Source organism: Eulemur rufifrons, chromosome 7, assembly GCF_041146395.1.
Source record: "Eulemur rufifrons isolate Redbay chromosome 7, OSU_ERuf_1, whole genome shotgun sequence".
Classification (NCBI taxonomy): Eukaryota; Metazoa; Chordata; class Mammalia; order Primates; family Lemuridae; genus Eulemur; species Eulemur rufifrons.
The window spans coordinates 140,392,108-140,408,169 of record NC_090989.1 but is presented as its reverse complement, the minus strand read 5'-3'; the positions used below and the strand labels follow the sequence as shown (position 1 = coordinate 140,408,169).

Below are 16,062 nucleotides of genomic sequence, written 5' to 3'. Positions count from 1 at the left end.
AGGTAGTGTTTCACTTTACCCACATGGTTCATTTATTAACAAATGATTTAACAAATACGTACCAAGTGCCCCTCTATGCGTCAGGTGTGGTTTTAGCTGCTTGGTATATCTAGGCCTCCTTGAAAAGGTGCAACTTGAACAAAGACTTTAAGGTGGTGAGAGAGCCATGTGGGATATCCAGGGCTAGAACATTCCATTCCAGGCAGAGTTCAGCCAGTGAGAAGGTGAGAAAGTGCATGGCATTCTTAAAGACTCACAAGGAGGCCGGTGTGGCTGGAACTTGGTAAACATGGGAAAGAGGAAGTAGGGGTTGAGGTCAGAGAGATAAGTGGGGAACTGATCACACAGGGCCTTATAGACCGTTGTGAGATGTTGGCTTTTATTCTGAATGAAATGGGGATCTGTTGGAGAGTTGAGCAGGGCAAATAAAGGATTATTCTAGCTGCTATGTTGGAACTGGACTCTGGGAAGCAGGATGAGGATAGAGCAGGAAGACCATTTGAAGGCTTTGGCAGCCATTTAGGTGAGAGGTGATTTGTGGCCTATGAAGGTAGTAGGAACTAGTCAAATTCAGACTATACTATGAAAGTAAAGCTAATAGAATTTCCTCATGTGGAGTGTGAAAGAGAGTAGAATCAAGGTATCTCTGGGGTGTTCAACCTGAGCAACTCAAAGGATAGAGTTGCCATTTATGTGGGGGAAGATCAGGAGTTCATTTTTGGATGTGGTAAGTTTGACTTTTCTAATATATGTCCTGGTGGAGATGGAGAGTAGGCATTAGATATACAAATTCACAGTTTGGGACAAAGGTCCAGGACCTTTGTCCTAGTACCACATTTTCTTTGTCCATTATTCCTTGTCGCAGTTCAATCTTTCCATCTGAGATCATTCCTTCTCCTGAGGTTTATCCTTTAGAATTTCAGTTAGTATGCAAAGTACCTTAATTCTTCTTTGTCTGAAAAGAATTTTTTTCACCTGCATTTTCTTTTTTTTTTTTTTTTTTTTTTTTTTTTGAGACAGAGTCTCACTTTGTTGCCCAGGCTAGAGTGAGTGCCGTGGCATCAGCTCACAGCAACCTCAAACTCCTGAGCTCAAGGGATCCTCCTGTCTCAGCCTCCCGAGTAGTTGGGACTACAGGCATGCACCACCATGCCCGGCTAATTTTTTCTATATATATTTTTAGCTGTCCATATAATTTCTTTCTATTTTTAGTAGAGATGGGGTCTCGCTCTTGCTCAGGCTGGTCTCGAACTCCTGAGCTCAAAGGATCCGCCCACCTCGGCCTCCCAGAGTGCTAGGATTACAGGCGTGAGCCACCGCGCCCGGCCTGCATTTTCAAAATACAGTTTTTCTAGACTGATGGTTTTCTCTGAGAGTACTGACTTCTGCCTTCTGTCGTTCCTGTTGAGAAGTCCGCTAAGTCTACTCTGTCACTCCTTTGAAGGTACTCTGCCTTCCTCTCGGGCAGCTTCAAAGATTTTCCCTTTACATTTGATGTTGTAGTTTGTGTGTGATGAGTCTCAGTGTGAATTTCTTTTTATTTATCCTACTTTAGTTTTGGAACTTAGAAATCTGTGGTTTGGTATCTTTTTCACTAGTCCTTAAAAGTTTAAGACATTATCTCTTTAAATATTTGTTTCTATTTTTTCAAACAAAAAAAATATCTGTTTCTAATATTCTCTCTCTTTTTTTTCAGGAGCTCCTATTTGATGTTTGTTAGACCTTCTGATTCTAGCCTCCATGTCTCAGTCTGTTTTTCTCTTTCCATGGCTTTCAGAGCATCTTCAGATACGTTCTTCAATTCTGTTGTTTTCTTCTCTCTAGCAGTTATAAATTTGAGGTTAAACCTTTTCATTAAATTATTAAATTCTATTTTTTATTCTCAAAGTGCACATTGGCATTTCTAATTCCCCTTGAATATTTTAAAATTCCCTTGCTATTTGCATATATATACATATTCTTATTAAGCACATTAAAGATATTTCTGTTACATGTCTGCATTTGATAATGCTAGTATGCAAAGACTTCCTGTGTCTCATTCTGCTTTTTGTTGTTTCTGTGAGCTCTCCCTCATGACACCTTGTTTCTTTGTGTGTGTTATGATTTTGATAGTGAGTTCAGTTTCCTGGATCTTATCTTTAGGAATTATTTGAGATTTTGGGTGAAGGCGTGTTCTTCCAGAGAGAATTAGCATTTGCTTCTGGCCAGTACCAAGGACCACTACAGTTTAAATTTTAAAATCTTAGGTTGAGGGTTTTGTACTACAGAAGTAGTACGAATTTTGGCTGTGACTATATCTGAGGGATTATTGTGGATATGAATTTTCAAGAGAGATTTGTTTTCTCCCCTATCTATTGCTATATAACAAATTACTCCAAAACTTAGTAGCTCAATATTATAAACATTATCTCACACATTTTCTGAGGGTGAAGAATCTAGAAATGGCTTAGCTAGGTACTATATCTAAGCTATTCCTAGAGTTATTTTTTATTTTTTTAATCAATTTATGCATTTATTTTTTATCAGCACTTTTAAGATATCATTCTACTGTTGTATGACTTCCATCATTTGTTTTGAGAAATCCGCTGTTATTTTTGCTCCTTTGATACTAATAGGTCATTTTTTTCTCTAGCTGCTTTTAAGGTTTTCCCTTCAAATTTAGTTTTCAGAAATTTTCCTATTGTGTGCCTAAGCATAGTTTTCCTTACATACATCTTGTTTGAGGATTTTTGAGCTCCCTAAATCTATGACATTATTTCTTTTGTGGATTTTAGAAAATTCTTGACCATTATCTCATCAAATGTTATGTTGACCCCATTCTCCCGCCTTGCCTTTTGGGACACCAATTATATGTGTATTAAACCTTTTCACTGTGTTCCATATATATTTTAAACTGTTCCATTTTTTACCTATCCTTTTTTCCCCTCCTCCGTTATGAAGGCTAGATTTTTTTTTTCTGACCTATCTTCTAGTTTTCTAATCTTTTCTTTATCTGTGTCTAAGTTAAACCTATATGGTAGTCCTAATTTCAATTATTGAAATTATTCTGTTCCAGAACCTCCATTAGATTAAAAAAATTGTTTCCACTTCTCTGCTGAAATTCTTAATCTTGTTGCATGTTTCTCATCATTATTTTAAGGCTTTTTGCAGATTATTCCAATACCATAATATTTTGTGGGTCTGTTTCATTGGTTTTTTTTTTTTTCCTTTCCTCTTAGTTTTTGATCAGATAGTGTTGTCTACAGTATGGTAGGGGGAGGGGGGTTTCCTCATTCAGAAGCTAATAAAATAAAAAGAGATAATTTAGGCTATATATTTTTTATTCCAAAGGAGATTTACTTTTATTTCTAACAGGCAGTTAGGGTAGAGACAGATCATCTTAATTGCAATCTTAATTGCAAGGATTAAGCTAATTTGAAACAACTGGGCTTCTATCTTTGTGCGGGCTGGTCTATTTCTTAGGGATCTCAGCTGAGAGCCTGAAGCGTTCACCAGGGTTCTTCCTCTCTGATGATCTCTGATGTTCAATTTTTATCTTCGCAGCCTCATAGGACTCCCAGAAGTTGTGATCAGCTTCTAGCCTCTCAGCTGGCCTTTGTGAATTAACAAATACCTTGATGGGAAAACTGGTACCAAATGTCAGACTCATGTTATGGCATTTTCTGCTGTTTTATTTTGTTTTTGTGGAATTATAACCACTTAATTCCTTTCTGCTTTAGGAATCAGAAGGTAGCCTTCTGATGCCTTCAAACAGATATTTTATCTTGTCCAATTTTTCTGGATGTTTTCCATGGGAATGTTTGTCAACAAAAAGCTAGTGTCAGAGATTTACTTGCCCCCTATGAGATTACTCCAAACCTCCCCAGAATTTGTTATTAACAAATGCAAGCACCTTCAGAGCACAGGGAACTCCTTGCACAAATAAATTTTCTGAGACCCTAGGCTCATCTGCTTGATCATTATACAAATATTTATTTAGCATTAGTCTTACATTTCTGTGTTGAATGCTAGAAGTAAGTGATTAATTTTTTTTTTTTTTTTTTGAGACAGACTCTCGCTTTGTTGCCCGGGCTAGAGTGAGTGCCGTGGCGTCAGCCTAGCTCACAGCAACCTCAAACTCCTGGGCTTAAGCAATCCTAGCGCCTCAGCCTCCCGAGTAGCTGGGACTACAGGCATGTACCACCATGCCCGGCTAATTTTTTCTATATATATTTTAGTTGGCCAGATAATTTCTTTCTATTTTTAGTAGAGACAGGGGTCTCGCTCTTGCTCAGGCTGGTCTCGAACTCCTGACCTTGAGCGATCCACCTGCCTCGGCCTCCCAGAGTGCTAGGATTACAGGCGTGAGCCACCGCACCCGGCCAGTGATTAATATTATTATATCATGGTTCTATAGTGGAGGGACTCACAGAAGAGAGAAATTTGAATTTTTATCTTTAAGCACCCATCTTACTGAAGAGTTCCTCCAAATAGAATGAACCAGCTTTCAAGCAAGTTTTAAATAAATGGCAAATATTCAATTTAATACCTCTTTCACCAATCTTGGACTTTTTTTTAAGGAGTCACCTGGTATTGTGTGAGGAGCAGAGCCACAGAGTGGACAGGCTTTGGAGAGGGACAGAACAAGACTTAAGTCTCAACTTTGGTACTCTCAGTGGGCAAGGTACCCTGCCTCCACACCTGTGCAATAGGGCTAGCACTTCTTCTCAGGAGATAATGCATAGCAGCTATTTTTACTATTCTTTTTGTCTACTTGTCTCATTCTGAGTTTTCAAACTGGAGTTAAATACTTTTCTGGAAAGTTGTGTCTACTTGGCCTCAAAGCATCTGTGGGCAGATACCTTCAGTAGCTGCAGCAGTTGCATTGCTCAGTTGCTCCCAAGAAAATCCGAGCAGAGGTATTCCTCTGCCATCCTATTAGCTCTTATCTGGTGTCCAGACTCAAAGGGCGTCTCGTGGCAGAGTGGCATGCACACCTGTAGTGTTTTCTAGACTAGAGTTAATGATCCATGTTTACTTTTGATGTCTCCTCTACTGCTGATTTACCTGATTTGACTATAATGCCTGTTACAGGCTTTTGCTTTATTTCACAAACCCCACTTCAGGTTTATCTATTTATTGTCTGAGCAGATTTGTTGAAATATAATTCATATACCACACAGTTCACCCATTTAAAGTACACCATGGTATGTTATTAGTTTTCTTAATTGTGGTAGAATATTTATAAAATAGAATTTTCCACTTTAACCATAGTTTTGTAAATTCAGTGGCATTAGTTATATTCATAATGTTGTTTCAAAGCTTTTTCTTCACCCCAGACAGAAACTCTGTAACCATTAAGCAATAACTCCCCATTTCCCTGACCCCCTAGCCTCTGGTAATTTCTGGTCTACTTTCTGTCTCTGTGAATTTGCCCATTTTAGATATTTCATATAAGGGGAATCATACAATATTTATCCTTTTGTGTCTGGCTTATTTTACTTAGCACAGTGTTTTCAAGGCTCATGTTGTAGCATGTATCAGAATTTCATTCTTTTAATGGCTTAGTAATATTCCATTGCATTGGTATACCACATTTTGATGATCTATTCATCTCATTCATCTGGTGATGAACATTTCGGTTGTTTCCATCTTTGGTTATTTGGATAATGCTACAGTGAACATCAAGGTACAAGTATCTGTTTAAGTCTCTGCTTTCCATTCCTCTGGGTGTATATCTAGGAGTGGAGTTGCTGGTAAGTTTATTTTTAGAATAATTTTCCTGGCTGGGCCCGGCAGCTCACTTCTGTAATCCCAGCACTTTGGGAGGCAGAGGCAGGCAGATTGCTTGGGGCCAGGAGTTTGAGACCAGCCTGGGTAACATAGCAAGATACTGTCTCTACAAAAAATTAAAAAATTAGCCAGGCATGGCACCTGTAGTCCCACTACTCAAGGGGCTGAGGCTGGGGGATCCCTTGAACCCAGAAGTTGGAGGTCACAGCGAGCTATGATGACACCACTGCACTCTAGCGAGCTATGATGACACCACTGCACTCTAGCCTGAGTGACAGAGTGAGACCCTAACTCTAAAAACAAACAAACAAAAAAGAATAATTTTCTTTCTGAAATAGTGAGCTGTTCTGTACCTAATATGGAAAACAGTTACATGTGGTTCGTTGCATAAAATATCACTTTATATTCTGCCTGATCATAAGCCTACATTTGTATTCTTTCAGACTTCTATCTACCATTTCCTGCCCTCACCTACCCTGGAAACCCTTCACACTTTTCTTACCTTCCCTGGTTCTTCGGCTGATGGCTGTGATAGTCTTACGCCACCACCCTTGATCCCTCTATATGCAGCTGTTCAAGAGGGCCTGCTCTACAGACCACTGCTGGGACCATTCCAGCAGCAGAGCCAGGCAGGGGGATTTTAAACCTCAGTATGGATGGGCTGGGACAGGAATTTGTACTTCCAGCCTCACTTGGATCTTTAACCACCTCCAGTTCTCTTTTTGCCCCTGATAGTCTCTTCTTCTCACTGTTCTAGTGTGAACCATCACTCCCATACTTTCTTCTAATGTACAGGTGACATTATCTCCTACATTACCAAGAAAATAAATGCTACGGAAAGTGCCACGTAAGGGAGCTTGAGTGATAGGTAATAGGTGCCTTTGAAATATTTTAAGGAAGAAAATAATATAGTCAGATATGCATTTCAGAATGGTTATTGGGTGAGGCAACAAAAATGAATGTGGGCTGGGCATGGTGGCTCATGCCTGTAATCCTAGCACTCTGGGAGGCTGAGGCAGGAGGATCACTCGAGGTCAGGAGTTCGAGACCAGCCTGAGCAAGAGCGAGACCCCCGTCTCTACTAAAAATAGAAAGATATTATACGGACGATAAAAATATATATATATATATATAGAAAAATTAGCCGGGCATGGTGGCACATGCCTGTAGTCCCACCTACTCAGGAGGCTGAGGCAGAAGAATCACTGGAGCCCAGGAGTTTGAGGTTGCTGTGAGCTAGGCTGACGCCACGGCACTCTAGCCCGGGCAACAGAGCGAGACACTGTCTCAAAAAAAAAAAAAGTTTAAAAAAAAAAATGAATGTGTATTTACAATGAGTAAAGAAATCATTACAGATTACAAGTGTCTTAGTCTGAGCTTCTGTAACAAAGTATCATAAACTGGGTAGTTTATAAACAACAGAAACTTATTTCTCAGAGTTCTGGAGGCTGGAAGTCATCCAAGGTCAGTGTGTCAGCATGGTCAGGTTCTGGTGAGGGCACTTGTCCGCGTTGCAGACTGCCGACTTCTAGTCGTGCCCTCACACGGGAAAAGGGAGCTAAAGAGCTCTCTGAGGTCTGTTTTATAAGGCGCTGATCCCACCCCAAAGGCCCCACATTGTAATAACGTCACATCGGGGGTAGGATTTCAACATATGAATTTGGGGCAGGGCACAGACATTCAGTCCATAACAAAAAGTTTAAAAGATTATAGTCATCACACTATTACAATATCACAAACATCACAATTTTTTTTTAAAAAAACATACTTTGGATTTATTAACTGCTTGAAAACACCTCTGCCACCTTGCTTTCCTTACTTTCTCGTAGCTGTTTGATTGTCTCTTCAGGTGGCAACAATGTTGGTAATCTTTTTTCTAGAGAGACTAGAAGTCTTTCACTTTAGCATGGCTCACTGAAATTTGTTTAATATTGATAGTTAAAAAAAGAAAAACTTCACATTTTGTTATTGATAACATTATATAAATGTTTAGGATTGTTACCAAAATTGGGAAAATACCTCTCAAGTTCTTTCATATACAAGCAGTAATATTTGGAAGAAATTTCCACAGACAGGTCTGGCCCCACACATTTCAAACCTTGTTTCTCCTCCACAACCCACATACTTCTGGGTCTGGGCGTCTCAGGGCATGACTGTGTTGGTCTGACGCTAAGTGAGTCTGCACGTTGGGAGTTAGGAATAATCCATTAGCAATAACTTACCTGCTCATAGAGGCAGCAGGGAGCCACTTAAATATATCCTCCTACACACAAATTAAATAAATCTTCACCTCAACTGCTCCTCAGGTAGATCCCAAAGATGCCTGTAGTGTAAAGCCTATGAGGACATGTGACACCGGGAAGCTGGAGCAGAAAGGGACAAGGGTCTTACCCTGTTGTGGTCAAATTAATTACTTTTCCAAATTTAGAAAAACATATGCCAATATAAACACACCGCTAGGACCCTTCCCTTGGGGCGTTTCTGGATGCAGAAGATAAGGCAGGCGGCTGCTGCAGTAACCTGCCTGAGAGATGGCAGGGGCGGCAGGGAGTGGGGAGGAAGCAAGAGATTTGAAAAATATTTAGGAGGTAAGATTGGTAGGACTTGGTGATCAACTGAATGCAGGTGTGAGAAAGAGTGAGGAGTGTTGATCTGTCCTGGTTGTAACCTTAGTTGGATAATTAGGTGGATACTGGTGTCAGCAGCTAAGATAGAGGATTGCAGAGGAGGGGCATAGGCAGGGAGAGGGAAGCAAGGTCACTCTGGGCTTGTTCAGCTCAGGATGCCTCTGGGGACATCCAGGGGGAGGTATCTGACCAGCAAGTACCAGCACTTAAGAGTGAGATGCTGCAGGGAGCATTGATGGAGGTGAAAGGCCAGGGAGAGGTTGAGATTGCAGTGAGGAGGGCAGTGGGCCAAGCAAGGGACAAATCCCGGGGTCCCAAGCACTTAACCAGTGGTCCGAGTAAGATGAACCCATGAAGGAGATGGAATCTTTAGAAATGAATGTAATTCAGTAGCTTATGACAGATTGCAGCTTAACATGTAGTCATCTTTTTCCTTCTTTTTCTTTCTTTTCTTCCTTCCTTCCTTCTTTTCTTCTTTCTTTCATTTCTTTTTTTTCTTTCCCTCCCTCCCATCCTTCCTTCCTTCCATCCTTCCTTCACAGAGTCTCACTCTGTCACCTGGGCTGGAGTGCAGGAAGCCTAATCATAGTTCACTGCAACCTCCAACTCCTGGGCTCAAGCGATCCTCCTGCCTCAGCCTCCCGAGTAGCTGGGACTACAGGCATGCGCCACCACACCCTGCTAATTTTTTAAAATGTTTTTGTAGTGATGGGGTCTCACTGTGTTGCCCAGGCTGGTCTTGAACTCCTGGCCTCAAGTGATCCTTCTGTCTCGGCCTCCCAATGTGCTGGGATTACAGGCGTGAGCCACTGTGCCTGACCTCCTTTTTATTTTTTATTTTTTTTTTGACATTTCAGATTTGGAAGAGAGTGAACTACTTTAAAAGATTTAGTGGGCTTTTTCTTATAAAATTTTGTAGACATTCACTTAGCTCTGTGGTCCCCCAACCCCCAGGCAGAGGACTGGTACCAGCCTGTGGCCTGTTAGGAACTGGGCCGCACAGCAGGAGGTGAGCAGCAGGCAAGCCAATGAAGCTTCATCTGTATTCACAGCCGCTCCCCATTGCTTGTGTCACTGCCTGAGCTCCTCCTCCTGTCAGATCAGTGGTGGCATTAGATTCTCATAGGAGCGCGAATCCTACTGTAAATTGCATGCCAGGGATCTAGGTTGCGGCTCCTTATGAGAATCTAATGCCTGATGATCTGAGGTGGAGCTGAGACGGTGATGCTAGCACTGAGGAGCAGCTGCAAATACAGATCATCATTAGCAGAGAGGTTTGACTGCACAGAGACCGTAATAAATCAATTGCTTGCAGACTCATATGGAAACCCTATTAGTGGCTGGGCGCGGTGGCTCACACCTGTAATCCTAGCACTCTGGGAGGCCAAGGTGGGAGGATCACTTGACGTCAGGAGTTCGAGACCACCCTGATCAAGAGTGAGACCCCCATCTCTTCTAAAAATAGAAAAAATTAGCCGAGCATGGTAATACATGCCTTAGTCCCAGCTATTCGAGAGACTGAGGCAGGAGGATGGCTTGAGCCCAGGAGTTGGAGGTTGCTGTGAGCTAGGCTGACACCACAGCACTCACCCAGGCAACAGAGCGAGACTCTATCTCAAAAAAAAAAAAAAAAAAAAAAAAACCCCTATCAATGAGTGGCAAATGACAAGGTAATAATAATAGAAATAAAGTACACGATAAATGTAATGCAATTGAATCATTTCGAAACCATCCCTCCCCCGCACCCCCCACCACCACCACCCCAGTCCGTGGAAAAATTGTCTTCCGTGGTCCGGTCTCTGGTGTGAAAAAGTTTGGGGCTGATTTGTTAAACGGTATTTGAAATATTTGCTTACATTAAGGAAGGGAAATTAGATGGTAAATATCCCCATATATAGCTCTACTTGCCTCCTTCCTTTATCAAAGACTTAAAAAATGGAATCTGTCTCCTTCTTAATCAATTTCAAGAATACATTAGGTGGTGACGGACGTTGTCTTTCACTGATGGGGACTCCTGGGCTAACTTCCCAGCTCCAGGCAGCTCTTTTCGTATGAATCGTCAAGGCATGACAAAGCCCGTGACATTTGCATTTTCTAAGGTAGTTTCTTTGGTGTGGGTAAAACTCAACCAGACATGGTTAACACTTTGACCTCGAACCATAAAACTACAGGGCAGCACCCTCCTCCTCCCTACAGATTCCTGAGATGAGCAGTGGCGACTTTATTTTTATATGCTTTCAAATAAATTTAAGACCCATTTTAAGAGTCTTGTTCCCATTCTTCATAGGGATTCCATCAAGTGTGGCTGGCTTTTTAGAGACAGGTCATGCTGCAGAAATTAATCAGGTGGTAGTTGAGGACCCTGAAAATCATAGTGGATTCTGGGATTCCCAAAGGTGGTAACTGGGGCTGGGTGGGAGAGTGGGATGGGAGAATACCCACAGTGATCTTCAGTACTTCAAAAGCTTAATGAAGTTTGGAGCTTGACCTAGGGTCAGTCTACACCGGCTGACTGTCCTTTGTTTATGACTGGAATGACATTGACTCAGTGGGCAGACACCAGCTATCTCTTACTGATCAATGGTGCTGGTGGGGACACAGTGTTGTATGTCTAATAATGAAAGCTGAAAAGGGGAATATTACTTAATGAATGTTGGATAGTCTTTTAAAGTGCCACCTGTGTACTTGTAACACTGGTCTCTTCATCCTACGGATTTGGATTTTGTAATCCATCTTCCAGACTGATTTCTCTAAAACACTGATCTGGGCAGATGCCCTCCATGACTTGGCCCCTGTATTTTTTCAGCTTCATCTTTCAATTCTTCCTTTCTTATACTTGGCTCTCTGGCTTTAAAATGGAGCTACATAAAATTCTGTGGACAGACATTGCTATTTCTACCTCCTGATCTCTGCACAGACTATTTTCTCTGCCTTTATCTACCTGGAACACGAAGACATACCTCAGTTACCTTCTCTGGAGAGTCTTCTCTTCTTTGAGCCATCTCTCAGTAGAGTTGTCACATTTTGTTTTCTATCACTGTCTTATAGTGTGGAAATCTTTAATACACCACTGTGCATAGTGTGTTCATATGCCTTGTTTACACATATTGCTGACCTTCCGTACTAGAAGCTGTTTCTATCTTCAGTACCAAGCACAGGACCTGGCACAAAAAAGTACTTCCTTAATAAGAGTTTGTTGGATGAGTGAATGAAATCATTAGAGGTCTTGGTAAAGGAAAAACTGGTCACCACTGAATCTAATGGATTCCACAGGGGAAAGAGCAGCTCCCCATGGTGACTTGGTCCAGCTAAATAAATATGATGAGAAGCAACATTTATGATTGGTCTGAAAACTGTGATTGAAGCACAAATTATTACAGAGAAGTAAAGATTCAGAAATATAGCATTTTGGTTTATTTGTCAGTTTCTTTTCTGAAACATTAATTAGCTTGATAAAGATGAGAATTTTACTATAGGATAAACTAGTATCAATGAAAAATCACTAAAATTAAACTGAAAAGACAGAAAGTTATAGCAAGTGGGATAGAGGAAGGTTTAATATCTATATTATAATGAGCTAATGCCTCTGATTAAAATATTGAGATCCAAATAGAAAATTGGATAGAGGACATATATGAGTATAGATACTTGGTGAAAACTTGGGTACATACTATTTTAAGAGTCATATAAAATACTCATATCCTTTGACCTAGTCACCCTCCACTTGGGACTTTATTTTATAACATAAAAATTTTAAAGAAGGCTAATGTTATAGACATGAAGTTTGTTCATTGCACGGAGATTTGTAATGTCAAAATTGTAAATAATTCAACCCCTGACATAGAAAGGATAGTTATATAAATTCTGCCTTATCCATTTGGATCACTGTCATTTGCAATGAATAAAATTATTGATCAACATTTGGCCATGCTAAAAGTGCCTTTGGTGAGCGGCAGTAGCAAATTATTAAATTATCTCTTAAATTTATGTTACATGTGTGCCTAAGGGGAGGGTCTAGGAGGAAAACTGGAAGAGAAAAGGTTTTGTGGGGTTTTCAGTTTGGAACTATGGGTGAAGATACTGTCAATTCTTTTATTATTACGACAGTAAGGAGGCAGGAAGGAGCAGTGAAGATAACCATAGACTTGGGGTCACAGTACCAGCTCCTTCGCTCATCGTCATCTTAATGTTGAGCAAGTTCCTCAATCACATCGCTAAAGAGGAAATGTGTTAATAATAACCAGATGTGAGGGCCTTGGTGAGTGGTAAGTGAGATGACAGACCTGGCACCTGAGCTCTGCATCAAAGTGAGCTGGATGTAGGTTGAATGTCTATGCAATGACTTTTTTCTTCTAATGTGGTAGAAGAGATGGCAGTCCTAGTTCAGTTGGAATCCGCTTTGACTTTGGGCATTAGATAGGACGTGGTCACTGTCACGTGCAGGTAAACAGAAGACCTCAGAAAACAAATCGTACTGCTCTCAAGTTGCTGCCTGTGAATTTGTGTTTTCTGCTTTTATTGGCCAGAATGTGGGGTGATAGAGGCAGGGGTGGGTAAATGTCCAAAAGGAGAAGGGATATGGTCTAGACTTCAGGGAAAGCTGAGAAGAGAGATCTTACAGCATCTTGCTCTAAGATCAATAGTAACTCTTTGACTTCACATTCATCTCTTTTCATATTATCTTTTTAAAATTTCACAGAAATATAGACTCATAGAATATTAGGAGTACAAAGGACTTTCCAGTACAAGATAGCTGACTGACCATGTATTTATCTTCTCTCTCTTCCAAAATGATACTAAATGATAAGAAAGGGGCCGGCACAGTGGCTCACACCTGTAATCCTAGTACTTTGGGAGGCTGAGGTGGGCAGATTGCTTGAAGCTAAGAGTTTGAGACCAGCCTGAGCAAGAGCAAGACCCCATCTCTGTAAAACATAGAAAAATTAGCTGAGCATGGATGGTACATGCCTATAGTCCCAGCTACCAGGGAGGCTGAAGTGGGAAGATCGCTTGAGCCCAGGAGTTTGAGGTTGCTGTGAGCTCTGATGAGGCCAGTACATTCTAGCCTCGGTGATGGAGCAAGACTCTGTCTCACAAAAAAAAAATAAATAAATAAGAGAGGAATCTTTTTTTAAGTGAAGCCAACGATAGGGGAGCTGTCCTTGCATGAGAGATTTCAAAAGATTTCTGGAAAATGAAAGACAATGGAGGAGTGGTGACTGAGGATGTACGATGGGAAAATCTTGATCCCCAGTGAGTGTGGGAGCGGGTTGTAGGAACAGGGAGTAGAGAGCAGATGGGTCTCAGTGAGCCCTGGAGAGCCAGGGGCCTGGAAATACAGGACTGGCAAAGGATGGGAATGAAATACAGCTGGAAATGGGCAGGTGAACTATACATTTCCTGTCAGCTCTTCTGCCCCTTCACCATCTCCCACTGTCCACCACTGAGGCATTCTACCAGTCAGAAAATAAGCGGACATTTTCCCCCACTCATTTCTCCTGAGAAAAAAGGGTTTTTTTCTTTTAAAAAAAATTTTTTTAAGTAAACAGCCCTAAAGTGAAGATTTTCCACATTACATCTGACTTTGTCAAATCACCCTAAAACAAAGTCCCTAGGGAACAAGCCTTGCTTCTGTCCACAGAACAGGATGTTACAGAGAGATGGTCGTGTAGATGCTGGTATGTTCATTTGCATTACCATTAAACACGATGGACACCAAGGACGGCCAGGACATTTGCGGACAACTATAAAACCTGCAGTGGGAAAGAGAAAGACCAGGATGAAATGAACAGAAAAATGACCCTAGAGGCAACAGAGAATTCAGGGGACTGAGGAGATCTTAAGCAAAACAAAGAAAAACCTCTCAAATTTATATCCGTCAGAGAGATTTGAGAAGATATTACATCCATGAAATAAGAACAGGATACCTTGAAAACGGAGCCACTAGAGGACAAGAAAGAGTTTTTAGAAAGTCAGACTAATCTCCTAGAAGTTAGAACCAGAATACAGAGATGGAAATAGGAGAAAAGAAATAAGAGATGTAGAGGAATAGTCTAGAATGTCCAACTGGTTGCTTATAAGAAAGGAAAAATGGAGGAAAAAATATTAAAGAAACAATATAAGCTTTGCTCAGTGACAATATTGTAGCCAATGAGGTTTATCTGAGGTGTGATTATTGCTAATTGAAAACTTTTCCCAATACCCCATCATGACAACTTGCAATATAGTCAGCATTGGCAATTGTGACAGTCCCTATGGGGACTGAGTTAAAAAAAAAAATACAGAATTTTCCCCAAATTGAAAGAGATCTCTGAGTTGCTCAGCATGATGCACGCAGAAAAAAAGCCGTATCCAGGAGTCCCAGGAGCATTGTTGGAAAATTTTAGGACATTGAGAATAAAGAGGATACATGGTTCTAGAGAGAAAATGCCAGGCCCTTTCAAAGGATCAAGAGTGAAGTTGGCATGAGCCACACTGGATGATAGAATAAAATAGAATAGTACCTTTGACATTGTGAGGGGAGATGATTACCGACATAGAATTCGTTTTTTTAGAGACAGGGTCTTGCTCTGTCACCCAGGCTGGAGTGCAGTAACATCATCATAGCACACTGCAACCTCAAACTCCTAGGCTCAAGTCATCCTCCTGCCTCAGCCTCCTGAGTAACTGGAACTAGAGGTGTATGCCACTGTACCCAGCTAATCTTTTTCTCTTTTTGTAGAGGTGGGTCTCTCAATGTTGCCTAGGCTGGTTTCAAACTCCTGGCCTCAAGCAGTCCTCCCACCCTGGCCTCCCAAAGCACTGGGGTTGAGCCACCACTCCTGGCCTCAACATAGAATTCTATACCCATCCAAACTAGATAAACTAGTTTGGATAAATATTTGGAGATTCAAGAAGTTTACCTCTCACATACCAGTTCTTAGGCAGTTACTGGAGATCATGCTCCAGTGAGATGAGGAAGCCATGACATCCCAGAAACGGGAGCTGAAAGCCAGGAGAATAGTGAAGGAAAGTCTCAGAATATCAAGTGCAGAGGGGAGTCAGTCCCTTGGAGCAGGCAGACTAAGAATTTCAGACGGGAGTTTTCCTAGGGGGAAGGGGTGTTTGGAGAAACTTGATACCATCTTTGGAAATTTGGACTAACCTAAAAAGGTGTCAACCTAAAGGCAGACAGAAAAAAGAAAGAAAATTAGAAACCTCAGGAGTGGGTGGAAGAACACAAAAAGCTGAAAAGACAGAGCGTGCCATCATAGTATACACCATTTAGCTATATAGAAAGCAATATTTATAATATTAATAATTATAATGTGAGCACTGTTGGTTGATTTTTGAATTCAGAGTCAATACACAGATGAGGGAAGGGCTTTTGGCTACAGGACAGATGGTCTTAACTTTGACAATGTAAAAGTACAGCTGATAGGATGGAGGTGGGAGTGGGGAGGAGACCTCAGGGAGGGATGCAAAGAGCCTTGTCTTTAAAAATGTGGACACAAAGGATAGTGTCCTAATTGATGGAACTAAGAAATAGAGGTATAAGGATATTATCTTAACCAGTAGAGAAACTGAAAATGGTAACATAACCAGGAAGAAAGGAAGACAGTTCGGGTGATACAACTGAGCCACGCTCTCACGTGTTAAAAGAAATCAATGACAGTGTTTGAAA

At 41.1% G+C, this 16,062-nt stretch overlaps 1 protein-coding gene and 1 non-coding gene across 2 annotated transcripts in view; both read left to right on the top strand.

The window, feature by feature from the left end:
• The window catches only part of GLB1 (galactosidase beta 1), an 85,553-nt gene that overhangs the window by 42,112 nt on the left and 27,379 nt on the right, over positions 1-16,062 (top strand). The window lies entirely within an intron of this gene.
• Positions 14,521-14,660, top strand: LOC138388707 (U4 spliceosomal RNA). The gene has a single exon (XR_011234205.1). It is a non-coding gene; the product is annotated as a U4 spliceosomal RNA (small nuclear RNA).